This window comes from Typopeltis vanoorti, chromosome 12 (assembly GCF_054136105.1).
Source record: "Typopeltis vanoorti isolate ZY-2024b chromosome 12, IOZ_Tvanoo_1.0, whole genome shotgun sequence".
Lineage (NCBI taxonomy): Eukaryota > Metazoa > Arthropoda > Arachnida > Uropygi > Thelyphonidae > Typopeltis > Typopeltis vanoorti.
The window spans coordinates 36,497,919-36,515,186 of record NC_143560.1 but is presented as its reverse complement, the minus strand read 5'-3'; the positions used below and the strand labels follow the sequence as shown (position 1 = coordinate 36,515,186).

General features: G+C 37.0%; 1 protein-coding gene across 1 annotated transcript in view; it reads left to right on the top strand.

The window, feature by feature from the left end:
- Window positions 1-17,268, top strand: part of LOC150100697 (uncharacterized) — a 463,381-nt gene that overhangs the window by 26,858 nt on the left and 419,255 nt on the right. The gene's annotated exons all lie outside the window — the stretch shown is intronic.

Below are 17,268 nucleotides of genomic sequence, written 5' to 3'. Positions count from 1 at the left end.
TAGGAGGGAGGTGTTGATAAGAGCGAAGACTGCAGACATCCATAGAATCGTACTGAACACGGCTGATTCATTTATCAATAGACGGTGTTTTGATGTGAGCGACTCCAAGACAAGACAGTTTTTTTTTTGGGGGGGGGAGTGAAGGAAGTGCAATATTGAGGGAAAGAAAAGAGAGAAAATGACACGATAGTTCTGGATTTATGGGGGAGCATTAGAAGATGAAACGACTCTGCTTTTCCACTGACATTAATCGAAACTTTTCGTTTCGATGGATTTCAAAGCTCCCTTGACGGATATAAAGAAAGAAAAAAATCGGTGATATTGGAATTCTACTGATGATCAAATGTCACCGCTTATTTATCTGAACTAGATGTTGGATGTTCCGAGTCGGTAAGAGGATAAATATTTCATCCCAAAGTTTTTTTTTTTTTTTTTTTCGGGTCTTATTTTCCATTTGCATTGAATAAACTCATGTAAACAGCAAACAATTCAATCAAACGTAAAAATATGGACAAAGAACTCTTTAATGTTTGAGTTTATTAATGCGTTTTAAATGGATAGGTGTTTATAAATGGATCTCTTGACAGCGCATGCGCAATGGCAACATTCTCAGAAAACGTCAAGCTGTACGTATTGAAGACTTTCTCGAACTATGCAGTAACTCAATTATTCTTTTATTTTTTTTCCCTTTGTATGTTTTGCTGTCTGGTTCTTCCTCTCCTCACCGCTCCCCCTCTTCTGTCTTGAATCACAATAGTTTAATTTGACGTACGCCATATGAACAATGGCAACCCATCACATTCCCTTATTTACCAAGGCAGTCTGTTCAATTACGTCTGTATTTATTTCTATTTATCAGTCAGGAATTTTACTCAATAAAAGCTGCTTCTTGCTTTTCCTACTAGAGGGCTCTGCCAGACACTTCATTTGTCACATCGAAAGAACTTCCAATTGCTGCTGCTTTGACGGACTACTCCCCCCCCCCTTTCATGCTATTAATCATTGGGATAGTGTGCGTTTCTGTGTCGCATTATTCGCAGCTTAGGAATGCTTGTCCAAGGGAAAACGGCTACTACTGTTTGTAACATCGTCAATAGCGTGTCTCGCCTTGTTTTTAGCGGAAACTCTCAAGGGAAATAAAACATCTACGAAAAGGTTAGAGTTAAAAGCGATGTTACACCCAGATACATCATTTATAATGAATTAGCCCAGCTCATCTTTTGCACAACATAAATACCATCCCTAATATCTCCAAAATATAAAGCCTGCATGTGAATACCGCTAAATCGGAGCCTCATTTGTCACTGTAAGACCCGTGATATTCGAAACATGTAATATTATAGTGATGCCCAACAACAGAATAGTAATCATACCTGTTGGCGAGCCCATAACAATGCATATGCGAATGTAAACACTGTTACTATCTATACTGATATTTGCGTGACTCGATGTATTTTGTCATTGCTAACAATGGGTTTGCACAGTTGTTGTCATGGCATCAGCTTGTTACGTGTTAGCGATAGCCAAACACGAGTATTGTTGAATAAAGGAAAAAAGTGCCTAGTGACGTCACATTGCGCATGATCAATGAGCAATGACGTCATCTGTCTCTATAATTCGCTTGATTTCAGATTTTGCAGATTCTGCTCTCTACAGCGCCTATATTAGCGTTGCCATCTCATCGTTATTATTATTCCCCCCCCCCCCCATTTCTTTGAACTGTTTATTAACCCCACTCTTTCCCCCCATTTCAACGTGGTTAGAGAAGCCAGGTACTTTACATCAATCACCACTGATCGTGCCTGTTATTATCCAATAAATTCATCACAACAGTATCCTCTCCGATACAAATTGCCAGCAGAAAAGACGTTGTTAGCTGTAGGAGCTTGGATTGTGTTTATTACGTCATCTGTCCTTGTACCCGCCTAAGTTCTTTTCATTGTAAGATCAAGGTTTCTTTGCAAGGAGTTGACCACACGGTTATTATCTTATAGACTTAATCATGGCATCTTCTTACTCAACTACGTAATAATAGCCAAGGCCTTTGTATGTGTGTCTGTGTGTGTTGCAATCTTGCCACTTCTCATCTTTTCCACCCTACCCCCTCATTTCCTTAGATTCTCTGTAAACAGATAACATATTGTTGAGTCGATTTTGGTAATTAACTATTGTAAGTCTTCAGTGCTATTTTTTTAATGACTAGGACGTGAAAAAAAGAGCTTCTTCGACCGAAGAAATTTAGGAAGAACGTAAGAATAAAAAATATTATGGCGATAAAAATAATAAGATAAAAATATCGCGACTATTCATGTTTCACAGATAACAAGTAAGTTGATTTTTAACTACGTAACAATAAACAACCACGAATTGTATATTGTTGGGAGTTTGGCTTTTGATTTGTTACTTCATTTGGTTCAACTAATACAGATTTTAATAACAATTCTTGAAATTAAATACCTTTTTTTTTAATTTGACAGATAATTTTTAATTGTTGAAACATCAGACCTAGCTTAATTTTTAGTTTAAAAGTTAGTTGGATTATAAAGGATTAAACTATTTGTGTTTTTTCGTAATTTTTAATCTTGGAAATTGAAGGAGAGATGTATACAGTGCTTTTTTTCTTACTTTTTTTTCCTTATTATTATTATTTTTTTTTAATTAGCTGCCGGTACACTCATTCTTTGCTAACAAGCTAAATTAAAAATTAAATGGATATGAAATTAAAAATAAAAATACGAATCTTTTTTACTGCATATTGTGACAATGCTTTTCAACAAAGAAAAAAAGTTAAGAATATCATATGACGCACAGTTTATTAGACCTAAATTTATTGTGTAAACATATAAAAAAAGTACGTGATAACTTTCATAAATATATATATATATATATATATATATATATATATATATATATATATATATATATATATATATATATACGTCACAATTCGTCATCATGTCATTATACGTCATCAGATTACGTTATATATATATATATATATATATATATATATATATATATATATATATATATATATATATACGTCACAATTCGTCATCATGTCATTATACGTCATCAGATTACGTCACAATAAACAGAGTTTATTGTGACGTAATCTGATGGTTCTTTCTCCTATTAAAAAAAAAAAAAAAAAGAAGTTAGGAATGAGGGGAACAAGGACATCATCTTAACTGTTGATTCAACACCGGAATGTATAATATGCAGGTGAGAATATTCAGGAATTTAAATGTATTAGAAAAAGGGGTGGGGGGGGGAAGAAAAAGAAAAAAAGTGAAGAAATGATCAGGGAAAACTACATTCCCTTCAGGAGTCAACGGGGATGATTTCAACGTTGATGGTTGTCCTTTGCTAGTGCTTTGACACTCTGATTTCACGAGAGAAGGCGTTTTTGCCCCCCCCCCCCTCAAAGTGACGTAAATTACCCTTCCTAAAGTACTTTCAAATAACTCCGTTTCTTGATGATCGTTTAAAGATTTCTGAAGGTAACAAAGTCTTCACCCCCCCCCCCTCCTTCCTTAAAGATATTTGAAAATGTAAATTTAAAGATGTCAGCAAGGCGTTTTCACAAGAAATTAATGATCCAAGTTTCCTGCTAAAAATCCAATTATCCTTCTGGTAATGTTGCGCAGTTGCCAAGTGGACGATCGGCTAAGTGTCTTATGAATGAAAAGTCATCCAAGGAAAGTCTCGGATTTCTTTAAGAAGCTATGAATAGGCACATGTTGTTCCTTTTGAGTAGCCGTAATAGCTGTACGAAATCGAACATTTCGTACAGCTATTTCAATAAAAAATTATTGAAAATATTTTTTTTTAAATTACTTTCCCAGAGTTTATAAGTTTCGAGTTTACTAGGCGATATAAAATTAATGTTTTCTTACATAAAATGACATTATGCGAAATTAGTTGACGCTGAGTTAACCGGTCTCATACGAAGGCGATAAGTTTTTCTCTATGGGAATCTCGTTTTTCATCTCATGAAATAGACCGGAAAGAGGAACGCGTGTTAATAATACACTGTACTCATTTGCGTCAGCTGCAATTTAAAATAACCCGACTCAGTCCATTGACATACGTGGTTTATACAGAGTGGGGACTCTACAGAGACCTGTGGAGTTCCCAGCTTAATCTCATTGGCATTTAGAGTTACAGGCTTTATCACAAAGGGATGCTATAGTAGCCCATCTCTTTGTGATAAGAGTCTACCGCCCAAATCAGCTGTAAGCATCGTGATCAGTCGAGCAGCAAACTAAAATCAAGGGACCAACGTGGGTAGTACAGCAACCTCGGCAGTAAGATGTTAATAAGATCTTATGAGAGTTGAAAGAGTCCACCAATAGCGGCGGGGGGAGGTTAAGACACATAAGCCAAGGTCTGTCAACAGCGTTGCCTATACTGGTGCAAGGAACATCGTAACTGGTCCGTGGACCATTGAAAGTTTGGGCATTATGGCGCTGCATCCCTTTTTGATCACATGGGGATGGCGGGGTGATGCCTAAAGGGAATATACCAACTACGAATTCGAATCCGGTGTGAAACCACTTTCCCACTTATTGGAGGCGGTAAAAAATTACCAAAAAAATATAAAATTAATTTTTAAAAAATCGTTATTCCATCCACGGTATTCATATGTTATTAAAGACATGCATGATGAGGCAAATTACAATTTTCTTTCTCTTATGGAGAACTATATGATGCATGAAAAATCTTGCACAATTCATCGCAAGATGAAATTAATATTTTTCTTAGATTCATCTGAGATGTTTTCTTCTTCATTAGTGCATCACGAAGAAATTCTTTCTTCTATTAAATGCATTTCTTTCGCTTCGTTACACCAGAACTACAAAGTTATTTTGAAGCTACCCGTGTCTTCATCTCCAAGACATTTTAAGTTGCTTTCTTGTTAATTTCCTTCGTTTTTAGCATTAATTACTTCCAAACAACCATATTTCATTCTTCTCTTGAACATCGCGAAATTTTTTCTTCTTTCTTTTTTTTTCTTTCTTTCTTTCACACATCATCGTTCATTTAATTCAAATTAGCATTCTGTTTTAATGGACCCCCATTTATTCTAGCTTACAATTATAAAAGACAGTAGGGAGATTAACATGGGTAATGCTATTAAAACGTTTCATACAAGACGTCTTATGCAACTTTAACTGGCACCATGTTAATGAGATTTACAATTACTCCAAAATGTAGCTTTTTTTATTTGTCTGTTTTGTTCAATTAAGCTACGTTACTTTTCTCTATTGTCATTTTAATTGTCAAAAGATTTTAAAAAAAAAAAAAAAAAAAAAAACATGACGTATGTATCGTCTGCTATTCTGTCAACAATGAGTATTATTGTTTGAAAAAAACTAACCTTAAAAATGTAATAAAAATATATATTGCAATGAGTTCTCTATCCATAAACACATTCATTTGAATTTAGAACTTGACGCAGTGAAAATAGCTCTTTTTTTTTTTTTTTTAGCCTATTTATTAAAATATGCTTTGCACATATACCTTCTTCCTTTTCTCACAACTACTTGATCACATAATCGTCTCCATGTATTCGTCATAGTCGACTATCCTTGTAAATGAGGGCAATTACACTTTAATTACAATTTAAAGTTATTTCATCAGTATGACCTTCATCAGTTCTTGCGATGATTACAGAGACAATTGGAGCTATTACCGCAGTTGTTCTTAGGGCCTGATAATTACACGCGAATGCCCAATTATCTCAATGATAGGTAGCTAGCTGATTTTTCATGCTGCTTTTGCACTTTTAAACTTCTATTCTTTTTTTTTTTTTTAGCCGGAAGTGAAATACGTAGTTATTTCCGGGTAATTATAATAACGACATCAAGAAAATATGTTTCTACATTACTGTTTTAATCTGCAATTTTAAATAAGTAATCTTCAAGACCCCAATGGGTTTCTTTGGCAAGGGAAAAAAAAAAAACAAGAGTTGCGTGTTATCCTATGGAAAGATGTTTGTGTGTGTGTGTGTGTGTGTGTGTGAATAATGTAATTTATTTAAAAACTTGCCCATTATTTGCATCCTTAAATGAAGTTTGAGTAGCATAAATAGAAAGAATGACCTTTTAGGATAGATTGGTGGCTTATTTAGGTCATCCGTGATCCTATCAACACCTATTTCGTCTAAGGGGCACACGAAGGTTAATATTAGCACCTTTTCTCCCCACATTTCTTGCACACTTTTTCCTTGCCAAAGGGCATCCGCACACAGGGAGGGAGAAGCGAACTTGTCCTCGGCATTTTCATTTCAAGGCCGTATTCGATAATGTCATTGAGGAAACACATACAAAGAGGGAGATGACTTGTCTCCCCCATTTATCCCTCCCATGGGAAGAAAATCTTTACCGTCTACTGCTCTTTCCCCCCTCAAATTGGCAAAGATTTTCTCTTTTTTTTTTTCTTCCCCTCTTCATGAGTTCAGGGTTAGAGCGAATCTGACGACCACTGGTTGGCCTGGTCCCGTCACATGAATCCCCACATTCCACTATCTACCTGTTCTGAAGGTAGCAGAGAGAGAGAGAGAGACCACTCCAAGCACGCGCGCGCGCGCGCGGCGAGGTTCTAGGTCACTGACTCCGCTCCAGTGGCCGCAACAAATGCCAAACATTCCATGAACGGAAGTTCAGAATGCTGCGACCGATACATATTAGGAAAAAGGTAATCCAGTATAGTTGTCCTTACAGGGAACTTCCCCCAGGCACCACCTGACGGCGCCAGGGTTTGTTTGCGTCTTTCTTTTATTTTTTTGAAGGGCAGCGGGAGAGATAGAGGGAAAAAAAAATTGTTCGTGAATGATACCAGAGGCGATTGACAGCAAGATAAAGAGATAGACAGATGCAGATTAAAGATGAGATTAGTCTGAATGCACCGGTTGATCTATCGACGCTTAGAGTGATTAGCCATCAATAATTGGATTTGGTTTCCATGGTTACACCCATCGTTTAGGATGCAGAAGGAAAAACAAAAGTGAGAAGAGATAAGCTGCTTGTGTGGTTTTGTGTTCAAGTATGAATCTGAGCCTCAGGATGTGTAATTTTTTTTTTTTTTCATTGTTTGTCACTCAGAAATAGGGAAAAAAAGCTCAATGGAAGGTTGTTATATCTGAGTTTCTGGCATTGTCTTGATTCGTGTGTTTTACAAATTAAATCCCTGAGTAAGCAGACATTTTCTCCATGTAGTGTGCACTAGATTCCAACGTCTAGTCCGTGCAGGATGATTGCCCTTAGTCAGTGAATCAACCGGTGAAGGACGCTCACACCACTGTACGTTCTCGGCAGCCTTGAGGATAAAAAAAAAAAAAGGGGGGGGGGTTATAAGTCAAGTGTATTGTTTGCCGATCTGATTAATCTGACACCTTAGCTATCCTACCAGTGCAGTCATGACCCTATAACTTGTGTTATCAACCCCCCCCCCCCTTCCCCTCTCTTCTCTTAACACACACCACCATCGTGCAGACCAGCCAGCATCTGTAATTTCCCATAACGCTAAGGAATGATGGCTTCGATCGCCGCCCATTCACCCCAGCGTGTCTCCGTCTGAAGCCTTGGGGTGTTAGGGAGGGGGGGAGGGGGGTTTAGTTCGTCTCACCAAATACCTTGTCTGTCCGCTAATGATACTGGCAGCAAAGATGGCGACTGTCTGTCGCGCGCGTGTGATCCACTCTGGCACGTGTTTGCTGTTTTCTTCAAAGGCACTTGGATCGGACCGACTTCTAGAATTTTTTGGTCCTTCTCTTCCCACGGCGAAACTTCTTCCTGGGACTTGTACATCGATGATCGAATCGTGTTGCACGAAGGGACATGCTGGGACTGATTAAACATGCATCGCATGTTCGAGTCAAAGAAAAAAAAAAATCGTAAATTCTTTGTATAACATTTCTTTCTTTGTTTGTCTGGACTTTTTTTTCTTTTTCTTTTATTGCTTTTTTTCTTTCCATCATTAGTTGAGTGTCTTAAGTTTTTGTGCACTTGGTGGTCTATCGTAACAACAGTTGCGGACGTGTATATGCGATAGGAACGTGTCTCCGGCAAGTGTGTTGACCGTGTACTTGTCAGAATGCATGGGGAAACATATCCAACGCAATGAATTCTTTCCGACATCTCTCTCTCTCTCTCTCTCTCTTTCATACTCACGACACGTTGCTGAGAGAAAAGGGAAGGTTAAGTCAATAGCAGTGTTCAACGAACACTGACGATACTCTCCATAGCAGCTTTTATAGGAGAGTGCCCAGTTCGAACACAGGTCCTTCCAACCAATTAAATTGAACACCTTACATTAAAATGTACTCCTTTTGAACTAGATAGAGCACGATGGATGAGAATTAGTGATCAGTTTAGTGTAAAACTGTATCTACACCAAAAAGAAACCGAACTTTTCGAAAATAGAAGAAACTATTGGCGCCACCTGTTGTATCTTTTGGTTGTCGAAAGCAGCAACCTTCGTTAGTGTTGTTTCAACTGTTTATGACATTTGTTTCATTAGAAGCCGAGTTATAGTGCCAAGAGTGACAGTATGTTTTAACGAACGGTCGGAAAATGAGTTTCAAACAGAGAGCTACGATTGACTTTTGTGTTAAACTTGGTAAACGTTTTACCGAAACGCATCATATGCTTCAAAAAGCATACGGTGATGAATGCTTATCCCGTACTCAATTTTACGAGTACGGGATAAGTTTACGATTTCAAAGTGGTCGTGAGACGCTTGAGGACAACGAAAAGCCGAGCCGTCTCCAAAAACGATTGAGCGAAGTTAACGTCCAAAAAGAGCGTGATTTCATCAAAGAAAACCCGAAATCGTCCCTGAGATTGATTGAAGATGAATTGGGGATTCCAAAATCAACTGTGCACAACATTTTGACCGACAGTTTGGACCTTTGTAAATTGAATTCGCGATTTGTTCCCCATAAGTTGACCGACGACTAAAAATGTATCGAATTGAACACTGCAAGGACCTCATTAAAACCTTAAGGACTCAAACTCCTTAAACGATCGTTACTGATGACGAAACGTGGTGTTTTGAGTATGAGCCCGAAACAAAGCACCAGAGTGCTGAGTGGAGACCACCAGAAGAGGGGCATCTGAAAAAAAAAAGTCGCTTGTTGAAGTCAAAAGTAAAGACAATGCTGATTTGTTTCTATGATTCCAAGGGCATTATCCACAAAGAATTCGTCTGGCCAAACGGTTAATGGTGAGTTTTATCTCGAAGTTTTGAAGCAACTGATAGCGAGAATTCATCGCATACGGCATGAATATCGTGATGCAGACAGCTGGTCACTTTTGCACGATAATGCACCATCTCATCGTTCAAACATTGTGAGACAGATTTTGAGCAAAAACCAAGTTTGTGTGTTGGATCACTCGCCGTATTCACCTGATTTAGCACTCTGTGACTTCTTTCTCTTCCCCCGACTTCGTTTGCCCATTAAAAGGAAAGCGATACGACACCATTGAAAGCGTTCAAGCGGCAGTAACCACGACCCTCAACAGTATCCCAAAAAACCGATATAAAAAAAAAAAACTCATTTAACGAATGAATTGACCGTGCCAAACGCTGTGTTGAAATAAATGATTTGAATAATTATAATTGGCCTGTGTTTTATTTTTCTATCAAAAGTTCGGTTTCTTTTTGGACAGAGGGTGTATCAATGAAATAAAAATAAACGTACGTTTTATAAACAATATCCTTACTGCAATTATACGCACGAGAGATGGATCAGCCTATAGTACTGTGATTAGGAAGGACGTTTCAACGTTCAGAGCAAGGAGCAATTTGTTAGCATAAAAGAGGAGATTATTACCAAGGACAGTAGAAGGAATGAATGGAGAGAAACAAAAAAAAAAAAAAAATTACAAACGCAAAATCTTGAATATAAGTCTTCTTTCACTACGCGTTATTCCCGCTTCCTATGCACGGTCCGCGTGTTACTTAGATGCGACTTCTTGTTAGTACCACTCCCAACCGACCTGTCGCCTGGTCTGCCGCTGGGGGGGGGAGATATATTTTTGGCTGTAGAAGCGTATGTTCACGGTGCCCGGTTTGCGAGATGAAAAACGCCAAATAAACTGGCAGGAAAAAACCAAGACCGGCTAACTTGGCTATGCCTGAGGAAGATCCTCACGTCTTCGTCGACGGGAATCGAACCTGGGACACGCAACCAGGCATATGGTTGCGAAGCGCAAAGCCACTAGGCTAACCGCGCGGACATAATAATATATGTCTATATTACGATGTGTTTTTTTTTCGATGGGGGCCGTGAAATATTTTAATTTTCCCAAAGAGGACCTTGGCATCCATAAGTTTGGGAAGTAGTGTAGTGAACAACATCAAGTGCCTTGGCAACTCACAAAATTGCCATATACCGAATTCATCAATCGTTGTGTTTACAAATTCAAAGAGGCCACTGAAATGATACATTGACCAACGGAACAAAAATCAGGGTCTCATTTTAAACCACCTTTGGCTACCATATATAAAGACCTAAAAAAACTGAACTAGGTTATGATAGACATTACATAGCACAGGTCAATAATATTCGATATCACAACACGGTGATCTTCAATTTAACGTCTGTTTTATATCTCATAGGAATCAATCTGTTACACTGGTTGAATAAACTATTTTTCGTAGTCTTCTACCGGATACAAGATCAAGGATTAAGTTTTACCTTTAATTGGATTTGCAGTCAATTGCAGAATGTCGCTGATGTATGGACAAAGAGAAGTGAAAGAATAGAGCTTTGTGCAATTGGGTGCAAAATCCAAGGCTGAAGATCCATCTTCCAAAGAAACTGCTCATACTTCCATGCCATCTAAGTGGGTTTGGCTCTGTTAAGTCAGCTATCCTTACTAGCTTCCTTCACCTAACTCTGGCTTGCACACCACACTAATGTTTTATAGGTTGTGCAATCGCTAGGGCGGTACACTGTTGATTGAGAGCGGCGGAATCCATTGCTAAGAATGGTTTGTTGGTTGAGAAGGTAGCTCAGAAACTGGCTATTTGTGATTATAGAACCATCTTTATTTGTTTACAATTGCAGGAAATCAAAAGTGAACTTAGAGACTTATAAATAATAATGAAAAGTTAGGAACTGTTTAAAAAAAAACGTTTTTTTTTTCCCCTTTACACAAGTCAAATATTCCATCAATTTAAAATAGCGACATTTTGTACAAGTGACTTTTACACACGAGCACGTCCCGTATTCAGAAGCACCATTTGCGACAGAAAGGGATGGCTGATAAACGCCAAGATTTTATACGAAATTAGAGTGGTGCACATAAAGAGAAAAAAAAAAAAATGTAACGAAGGGATGAGCTCTTTCGGACACAAACTAGTTGTTAGGCTTGCTTATGTGATATCTCCAACCAGTTCTTGCAATACAATCTCGGCATTTGTGACTCGAGAGTAACAACCTCCAACAGTCCTACCGTCGAAATAAATCAATAAAACTACCCTATATGGAGGTGGGATGGAATAGAGCATACTTACTAACCGATTATTGACCTTACGTGCCAATGACCTGTACAATTATTGTTAGTAGAATTGCAAAGTTAATCACACTTCTCAGAGAACAACTTTCGAAATATCCTTGGCCGAAGAAGAAAGAAAAAAAAGTAAAGAAAAGGGGGTTGAAAAAGTGTGTAGTAAACAATCTTTTTCTACGAAGTGCTCACAAACAGCTGCCATGTACAGAACTTTTACATTAACTCTAAGTAGACGTGTTCTATGCAAGACAGAGTCATCTGCCGGAGGCGACCCAACCCACCCCGATGGGTTGTTATTTTTTCCGTATTTGTTACTATAGGGATTATATACACTACTTGAAGGGATGTTAACAAACAGGAAGGCTCCTAAAAATATAAAAATTTAGTCCTGGAAATTTGAAATAACGTCCTCCGAGATTAATCTCACTTCCTTGTTACGAAAATAAATTTTGTTACAGCGACACAGAAACCAAATGTAGTTTAGATAATATACAATATATATATTATGTAAAATAAACTGTAAAGACAGTAAAATACCTTAAAAATAAACCAGAATTTGAGGTAATACCTTTATCAGTAACTTTGCAACTCCCGAAAGGCTTTAGATGTTATCATTCTTCATATTTTGAGATTTTTTCTGGCATCATTACAATGAGACTACATCTCTACCTTTATATGATTTAAATCACCACTTATTGCAAGTCCGAAAGTTCTGTTTTGATCTCCAAAACACGGTTTCCTGATTACCTAACTCTTAACCCACTCACTGCACATAATGTATTGTAATTTGACTCTTGTTGGTGAGTTATTGTCCAAAAATTGGATACGATATCGACCCTAATTGTTCAACTTGGTTGAAGACAATTGTGTTCGCTGCACTTAAAAATGAAACCGCCTCTAAGATACAATTTCCCGTATCTTACGTCACCTGACACTTATTAACCATGATCTACGAATGAACTCATAGAAACTATTACAAAACATCAGTAGGAATTTTGAGGATAAACTTGGACATCTTGGCAAACCTATTGTTATTATTCTATTAAATGATTATTGTTTAAATGAATAAAAACTGCTTCTTTAATATTTTGTTGGCTTAATTTATCTTGGACGTAAGATATTTATTCGTAGAACCTTCTATCTACCGAGAAATATCAAGCAAATCTAATGTTTGTCAGTAGTTATGGGAGCTACGACTAAAATCAAAGCCCCAGTATTAGTTCAGTATTCTTGGCTGATGTCAAACTCCATTGTTTCAAATCGACTGTATTTTAATGCAACTTTAGCTTCGTTAGTGATTGGCCTCGATTAGAATGGCGTTCATACGTGCGTTTTTGAACATCTCTAGACGTTGACAGCTTCTGATAGAACAGAAGTAGGGAATTATACTTTGTAGAGGATGATTTTGCTCTTTTCTTATTTAAAAGGCGGACGAATTTCTTGCAACATCTCATCATAGACCTTAATGACTGTGAATTGGTTCTAATGTTTAACAGCAGGATGCTGGCTATTGAGAAAGTTCAGTAAAATCTTTTTTTTTTTTTTTATCATGAATGTCCCGACAGGAAATGAACTCCCGGGAAGCAAGTTTAAATAAGACTTGCATAAGAATAATTTCTGCCCTTTTTTTTTTTTTTTTTGTGGTGTTTTTTTTTTTTTTTTTAGGTTTAATTTTCCATATAGATTCCCCACCGTTGATTCTCCCTTCTCTCTGTGCTTTGTAGGAAAAGTGATGAACTCTTTTGTTGTATGTATAGCTAGTAATGGATGCTATTCAGAGCCTGAAAAGCATCCCCAGATACGATGTGCACTTTACGGCGTTCTCTGAGTGAAAAAAAAACAGGAGACAAGTGGAAAACACATCTCGGTATGAATGTAGTCTTGACGAGAATGCTACGCTTTCGTAAACATCTTTTGTTTTGTCGCCAAGAAAGGCTCAAAAATAAAGGCCGAAACGATTTGGGAGCTTTGGGGTAATGTGGTGATAACGAGTGTCTCGAGGATATCAAACTCGCCCACGTTTATTTCCAAACCATCTTTTAGATGGATAGGATTTTGTTTACGGTGTTATAATCTTTGGAGAAAGATAGCCTAAACGCGATAATCTATCAAATATTTATTTTTTTCCTATGCCAGACATGTAGACTGAAATTGTGGCCATTTGATCAATATACTGAGCATAGACAAAGTATATTAACAACTACTATCTTACAAAGCATCGGGAAAGAGAAATAATCATCGAATAAACAGAAGAATAAATTTTTATGGGATCATCGTCAATAGGTGACTCAAGAAAACTCAAAGCAACTAAGATCTGAGTTGCATTGTTGATTTATAATGTCGTTAGTGTTGGAGCAATGGTCTAGTTTTAGAGCTCCACAAGGACCAATTCCAACAGATTTACTCAGTTAGGCGATAAGGACATCCTTTAAATGCTTTGTCGGTTGTCGCTGTGCTGTTAAAGGACAATAAAACTGTCGCGTTACTAAGATTTTCCACTTTTGCTATCTCACCGATAAACAGAAGTTGAACATTATAACACTTCTAACATTTAAACCTATGCTTTTGTCCGATTTGGATCTGACTGAAAGATGAGTAGCTCAGTTATAGACAACGTCAAGATCCCTCCAATGTCAACTGGAATATGATCATTGGGAGTAAAATGATTTTGAAAATAGTAAGAATTGGCCAATCTGGTCCGTTTACAAAATTCTATCAGTGCACTTACTTAAAAACGTAATGGCATTTTAAAACTGATATTAGTTATATGTCAAAAAATGCTTAAATAATTTAAAAAAAAATAAGTCTCACACGTGTATACTTATCACGCAGTATTTTTAACACTTTATTAATTTATAGTTAAAAATGTAAAAAAAAAAAAAATGTTAACATAATAATAATGTTACATCGCCGAAGTGAAGCCCATTGGCTCTTTTATTTAAATCTTATTTTCATATATATAAGGAAGATTGTATTATTGTTATTTTGTTATCTAAATGAAATTTTATATTTTACATATTATTTATCCCGCCTATCAAATATGTAATGTTAAGAAGGACGTCAAAAACAAAAACGTTAAGCCAATATAATAATATATACTATATTATACATACAAGAAACACTGTAATTATAAAATAAACAATCTAAAAACTCACATAAGCGTATTTTTTTGCTTGTCCTATTATAATTACGTAATAGTAAAATAGAGGGGGTCGATAAAAAGTCAAGAAACTCTTGAAGGGGGTCGACGGTCAAAGAAGTTTGGCGACCCCTGCTGTAGATCCTTTACTTGCGTTTAATATCTTAACATTAAAAAAAAAAAAAAAATCATTTCCAAATCAATTATTGATTCAGTTGTAGAGCCTATATTTGATTCTCCACATCGGCCCTATAAATTACTATAGTCACTAGAAAACGCATCTTGTATTTCTTATTAAGATTCCTTCAATGTGTTCACGGATCATCTAAATAATCTTTTCTCCGAGAAATTCCAACCTTTGCTTCTCCCCCCCCCCCTTCCCATTTTGTGATGGAAACACCAGTCCATAGAGATTTTCTGAGTTTAGTAGACCTTCGAATGTTTCCATCGATTCGGAAGTTGCTTGACAAATTCCACCATATGCCTTTTGCGTATTTTCCTGCTGCAATAAACGGAAGACTATCAAAGTATGTGGAAAATGCCATTTACAACCACATAACGCCATCTAAAGAGGGTTGGAACTCTGCATGCAGTTAACGACTGTGTTATATCACTACCTTCGTGTATGTCTGAATGGTGTGACATCTTGAAGAATGTAAAATATTATTTAAGTCCCCTGCTACATTAAATAATGATAATATTCGTAACAATATAATATATTAAGTTTGATTTTACCCCTATTAATCCATGAGCTCATACAAAAAAGACTTTTGTTTATTGTGTTTTTTTTTTATTTTTGTATTTTTGTGTTATTAGCATTTCGGCTAGGAATCCACAGTGAGATGCAGTGATTAATACCCTTGGAGGGTAATGGATGGCAATGCTGTAGCCAATGAAGTTCTAACTGAGGCTTGGCTATTGCTGTTACCCTCCTGTCATGATCAGAGCTTTAATAGCTCAATGACACCTTATCCCTACCCTGTCCTCTACAGATAACGGGGAAGATGAAAAGCATTCTTGCTTCGCCCCTTTAAGCCAGTCCTTATAAGGACTATAAGGATAAGGACTGTGTTAGCAGTCATCACCGCTTTCTATAGAAGTATCCAACTTATTGACATCTTCTGCTTTGTAATTTAGGTTTCCCAGTTGCGTCAACTATCAGTTAAGGTTTTCTCAAGGAGAAAACTTCTGATACATTGAAACTTGACTCAGATACAAGAACGCTTGATTTTCTTAAAAGTATACCTTTTTTTTATGTTGGATAAAGGGCACGTTATTATTACACTCTGGAAGATGAATTTTTGCGTGAATTTTTAATACCAATCAGAAGAAAAGCAACCTATCATTGACACGCACGGAGCAGGATATGAAATTTCTTTTTTTTTTCTAGAGAATTGAAGCTTTTAGGATAGAAAACAATTCCACGTAATTATAAATAACATCGAAGTAGTATAGAAGTAGCCGAGTTATCCCCCCCCTATCAAAATAGAAATCAGCCTTAGAACACACGAAGTTGACAGACGTGATAAACGTAATTATGAATTACCCATTCACAGAGAGAGACAGTTTTATTGTCCTAATTAATGTATGTGTGTTCTTTTTTTTTAAAAAAAAAAAAAGAAGAAAAAACATATGACGCTCCGTTGCGTTTCAGCGCATGCGCTCTGAAAACGTCCAGGCTTTTTCATCCAGGTCGGGTTAACCGGTCTCAGATTAACTTCACACTATCCTTTGCTGTATGCTCTAACTTACTAATTACTGTATTCTCAAAAAAAAAGTGTGTGTGTGTGTGTGTGTGTGTGTGTCTTCTCTTTAATATCCTCTTGAAAATTCCTTCTCTTGAATATAATTTTTATATTTTAAATGTAAATTATATTCCAAGATCATGAAGTAGAACCTGATACTTCTTGGTTTCTCACCGAATGCGGGGGAAAAAACAAATAGTTTTGGGTTGGTGCTTATCGAACAAAAAGCCGAATGCAGCGACATTAGGAGAACAGTAAGACAGCTGTGGCGAGCTTTATTTTATTGCCTCTAGGTGGAGTGCATATCGACCGTAAAGCTGAGCTACCCAATGGTAGAACACGCATTAAACAAACAAGAACAGAAAATGCAATATCAGAACGATTCACAAATAATCCTTTTTCTCTGAGTGTATAGTTCGATATTTCCTCCTGAGGTAAAAGCGACTTTAGAATTCCACCTGTTCTTGTCAGCGTTCCATCTCTATAAATAGTTCGTAAAAGGAAAATTCTGCAATATGCGACACGAGGTTAGTGTATCCATCCGGTCCTGTCGCAATACAGAGAACTTGTAACGCGTCATTTTTTGGTCTATTTTTGTGACAACCTGCTGTATGTTAGCATTCATATAACTGCTTTGGTACGTGATGCTATTAGCAAAGCGTATGACTAAGTTGGAAATGTTGAGTGGTTTTGATCCATTGCTCCATCATATGCCTCCTGTAAGTGGTCTGTGTTGAAAGAATGTTGCAATTTGCGATTCTTCGTATCACCGGTTACAGGGAATCTAGAACCATCATGTTTGAAAATCTGAATATCCCTCTCGCACGAGAGTACGTCAGTATTTGTATGAGGTTAAGGG